The 5552-nt window shown below is 28.4% G+C and overlaps 1 protein-coding gene across 1 annotated transcript in view; it reads left to right on the top strand.

The window, feature by feature from the left end:
- Positions 1 to 5552, top strand: part of LOC108695136 (DNA ligase 3) — a 61355-nt gene that overhangs the window by 25818 nt on the left and 29985 nt on the right. The gene's annotated exons all lie outside the window — the stretch shown is intronic.

Genomic DNA, 5552 nt, shown 5'->3' with positions numbered 1-5552 from the left:
ATATATATATATATGTATCTCTCTCTCTCTCTCTCTCTCTCTCTCTCCTCTGTTCGCCTTTTCGTGCTTCTTGAATGATCTCACTTGCCCCGCGCTTTTGCAAACTATCGATTCTCGGTCTCTTGCAGTGGGATCATCGTGTCTTATAAGCACTCTGACGTCCCCACCTCTAATCGCGAGGGGAACCTCTTCCTCTCCGCAAACATGGTTCAGTTGAACCATGGCTGCGACGACGGCGAGCCCCTTCTCGCGTTAGCCAGCTTGGCTCCAGACAATCGTCTCCTCTCTCACCCTCGTGTCCTCCTTTATCTCTTTCCTCCTTCTCATCTTCTCCTCCTTCGTTTCCACCGCCTTTACTTCTCGCGCGAGAGACCGCGGGCTCTTTATCTCGATTCCGCCCCGGCATTCTTCGCCGCCGTTGTCCGTTGACGAGGCTGAATGATCGCGTTTTTCACAACTCGGCGCAATTACGATATCCATTCGTGATAGATATTACGACGTTACAATATCGTGAGGCAATATTACGACATTTCCGGACAGTAACATGGCTAGGCAAAGAGAAAGAGAAAGAAAGAGAAAGCGAGAAGGGAGGCTTTTGTTTTTACATGCATCACGTGAATTTTTTTTATTGCTAATCGAGGATTTCGATTTATTTTTTATAATTTTGAAATTATACATTCGACTTGTTTCTATATCCGTGCGGTTATTTTTTTCTTTGTGCACTGAAAAAAGAGTCTGTTGTGCATCAATTGGGATTCTGGTTAAAATGGACAAATCAGAATTTTCTGAATTTATAATTTTAGTTTTTGAAATAACTAGAATTCATAATCAGTTAGAATTTTTTGATTCGTTCATTTTCAATCAAAATTTTTATTGAATCTATTGAATCTAAAGAATTATTATTTAAAAAATGGATATTTGAATAAGTAATCTCAAAAATGTCAATTTTTTAAGTGTTTTAAAATAATTGTCAAACTTTTAGCCTTGGATTGTATATAAAATGAATACAATGAAATAATTATAAACTAACTTACGAAATAGCAAAAATTGTAAATGTAACATAATTTTTTAAAGCGAATTGTTAAAAAATTATTTAAATTTTAAAAATTGATGTAATGATATATAAAGTTAGTTCATTGGAAATAATCTACATGACACATTTTCAAAGATTTTTTTACGTTGTAACTTTAGTGAACGAAAGTATTATTTCGTACCGATGACAAGCATGGGTTAATTTCTCGACGGTCAAAACGGTGGAGAAGAGATGTGGATTAATTTATCTTCCGCTCTCTTCGGTGTATTCACGCAACATCATACTTCGACCTGACGCAATCGTGGCGACGAAAAAATCACGCGTAAGAGAGAAAAGGAGAGAAAAATTGCGACGAAAAAAAGAGGGCTCTCGTATCATGAATGATATACGCGATAATGCGTTTCGGAGCTGATGATTGGCAATAACCAATAATGACGGGTGTCGGATTGTGATGCGATCGATCGATCAACCTGGCGGCGCCTATGCAATTGCGATTATCAAGCTTTTTGATTACGACATGTCACGGCGGAATATTATATTATATTTCACGCGAGGATCAAAGGAGAACTTGTGATCGCGATGAGGGTCTAACTAAAGTTTCTATATCAGGGTCGGTATTCATAGTCCGTTCTTATATTTAAAACCGTTTTAAGTACAATCTTAAGATTTCAGATGTCATAAACCAAATGTGTTTACATTTAATATTTAGCTAGTACTATTCCACAATAAATTTTATTTATTTATTAAAATTTACATTTTTCTATTATTGCATCACAATGTATCTTTTAATCAGTAAAAAGTCAGTAAAAATGATAGTTTCTTGTAAATAAATATATTTACATTTAGTAAATATTCGGTTAATACTATTCAAATATTTATTAATTTATTTGTTAATTTAATATATTTTTCTATTATCATAAGAATTAATCTTTTCATTAAAATATAAATTTTATACCTGGATCATATTTCAAATAAAATTATTTAGAATATATATTTTAAATAAAAAGAAGTAAAAAAGTTAATTAGTACTTATTATTTTAAATAATTTCTTCTGATCTATTTTTTATTTAATATTTTAAATAAGTCGTATCAATTTTTTACTGATCCCTATTTAATATTTTTAATAAAACAATAAAATAAAATTCTTAGAGATGACTCAATAATATAAACATAAATAAGAAGGAGCAAGATACGCAAGATGTTTTTTGCACAAGTCATATATTTAAAATTAAAATTAAAAATGTAAACGTTTCGGTCAAGTTTTGACCATCATCAGTAAGATCATCACTAAGAGAATGCGAAATGTTACGTAATAAAAACTATTACTATTTGAGATGTAGAAGTGAACATAAAATCCGAAAATTTATTCTGTTTTCTCGATCTTCATTGATTGAGATCTTCTTATTAATTATTATTTCTTTATCGCTATATAATAATAACACGGGATTACCAGATTTTAACAAACAATTTTATATAGAATAAGTTATCTTTATTAATAAATTTATTAATAAATTATTTTTTTATATATATATATATATATAGAGGGAAAGGCGAGAGAAGAATACTAAGAGGAAGTGATGTAGTAGTGAAGGGGAACTAATTTTTAATTATAGGCAAAAAGATGTCAGGAAAACATAATATATTACTTTGTTTATTTAATCTAGATGTTTGTTTCTTTATGTGTATAATCTCTGATACCATTCTTTTATAGTTTGGAGTGGAAAGTTATCCTGGTAAGAAATTTAATGCAGTTTATGATTGATTATTGGACAATTCTAATTTTTGTCTAGTAATTGAATAGCAAAATTCAGAATATCAATTACGATGTAACGCTTTTTTCACAGTTACTGCACAATAAAGAAGTGCAAAATCTGAATACAGTTATTAAGTAGTAAGAGAACAATAAATAGATAAAAACTGTAATATAAATTATATATACGAAATAATTGCTTCTTGCACAATTGGAGGAAACAATGATAGAAATAATACACAAATAACCAAAGGTTAAGCTGTGTATACTAGAATGCATATGTCTTTATTAGGCTCTGAATTGAAGGTACTTCATGCAATCTTTCTTCATTTAAAATTACTTTTTTTAGTATTGATACAAAATTTCTTGTAAAGAATTGATCCATATATTGCCTAGTAAAACTGCTTTAACTAATTTTGCCCAGTTGCTACGCAGTATTTTTGTATTTGTAAGAGAAATCAGTAATAGATAGTACTAGATAGTAACTGACTGGATGCTCAGTCAAACTGCACAAATTTCTACCAGGGTATTTTTTAAAAGTAACAAATTACAGTTATTGATTATCGAGTAAAAAAAAATAACAAGCTACTGTTATTACCGATTTTTAAAAGATTTTAAAACTCATTGTTATTATCGTTACCTGAGAAAGTAATTTTTCATTACTTTTTTATTACTTTTTTAAAATCGACGATTGCTAATTATAGCAGACGAGTCTAGGGATTTTCTAGTCTCAAGCGCTATGCATTGTAAAAAATTTTTGTGTAAAATTACAACTATTATAGTGAGTAATTTAGAGACCCACTATAATAGATGTAAACGATCACGTGTTTGTAAATTTGCAATATGCAAACAAAAATAATTTCTTGATTTGTAACTAAGATTGTGGAAATACAATTGCAATGTGTATATGTAGTTATAGGAACGATATGACAATGTAGTTTGCATTATATATTATACATTTAACAGCAATACGCGAAAAATTATTATTATATTACGTAATATTACTAAAATTTGAATAATTACAGAAAATATTCAAAATATCCTATTTACGTAATTTTCCATATAAAATAAGATATATTTACACAATGTAAGCAAATTTATATAATTTTTGTGAAATTATATAATTTCTGTAAAATTGCACGATTTTTTTATATTTACAGGACTAATCATGTAATTTTTACATCTATTATATATGTAATTTTGCGAAATTTTTTTACAATGTGAGTGGTTTGTGTCGTATCATGTCCAATTTTCGTGTGCAAAATAACAATAAAAGTAACTGTAAAATTCATTATCGTTATAATTACCAAGGAAAAAAGTAATGCAGTTATCAATAAAGTTATCAAAAAAATAACTTGTAACTGTAACTTCGTTACGAGTAACGATAACATTTGAACGATCTTCTTTTTTTATTTTTCAGTTTTTATGAAAAAGTTTAGAAAATTCATAGGTTTATAAGCAATTTTAAAGTTGAATTTGTGTGTTATAATTTTAAATTTTTCTAAAACATTTTAAAAGTATGGGATAGTAAAAAACTTTCTATTTTCTATGGAATGAAAAATGGAAACATCATTATGAATTTTGTTATTGAAATTATTTTTAAGTGACTTTTTTATTCTGTTATTGATCGTGGAAAAAAAGAATTCCAATGGATATCTATTATTTAAAAAAATGTTGATTAAGAAAGAAATATTTCTTTCGTGTAATTTTGGATGTGCATGGAATAAAATTCTGTCTAGCTATCCGATGCTTTTCTTTTGTTCAATCGAATGATTTGAATTAAAGTTCAAATACCTACCTGAATTTGTAGGTTTTTTTTTTTATAATTGTCAAAAATAATCGTTCCATTATCAATAGTTTAATGTCAAGGAAATTAATTTCTCCATCATCGCTATATTCAACAGTGAATTATATTTTTTCATGGTAAGAGTTGAACGTGCATAGAATTATTTCAATTTGATTTTTTTTTAGCTGCTAATATAATATTGTCAACATAGCGATAATAAAATGGAATGGAAATGGTCATTGTTTTAAAAATGTCATTTTCTAAACCTTTTATTACGCAGTTGGCTAAAATAAGAGAGAGAAGAGATTTACTATAAGCAAACCAAAGATTATTTGAAAATTAATTCATGAATTTAAGAAATGTAGAATTTAGAACAATTGAAACTGTTTTAAAAACTTATTTAATGCTATTGTTGTATTATTACGTATTAATTTTTTTTCTATACTTTTTAAGGCTAAGTCATTGGAAATATTTATGTACATAGATATTTTACGCCAAAAGAAACAATTTGATAGTTTTGTTCAAGTAGCACCATTAATTCTTTTTAAATTCAAACAAATTTCAAATATATTTCAAATATATACTTGTGCAAAAACATACACAAACATCTTGCGTATGTAGCTGTATACTCCTTACTTATATTTTAAAATAAATTTCTGGAACCTAATTTTATATTTTTTATTTTAAATAAGTATCATATCAATTGTTTTACCGAGTTCATCAAAATATAAGTAATCTGATGATGTGTGATGAAATGTGATAAAATGATTCCGAAATGCGATAAAATGATGAAGTAAATATCATTTCATTACAAAATAACTTTAATAGATTATGCTACTCTCATAGGGATTTTAGGTCTAGCTAAGCGGAATAGCCGTTCGCCAGAAATTCGGTGTCCCGAATTGATCATTCCCTCTATTCTTAGATACCATTATTTACAAATCGCGTGCTCATCAATCACATCTTGTTCCCATCGGGACCCG

Source organism: Atta colombica, unplaced genomic scaffold (assembly GCF_001594045.1).
Source record: "Atta colombica isolate Treedump-2 unplaced genomic scaffold, Acol1.0 scaffold10, whole genome shotgun sequence".
Taxonomy (NCBI): domain Eukaryota; kingdom Metazoa; phylum Arthropoda; class Insecta; order Hymenoptera; family Formicidae; genus Atta; species Atta colombica.
This window is presented reverse-complemented; position numbering and strand designations above follow the sequence as displayed.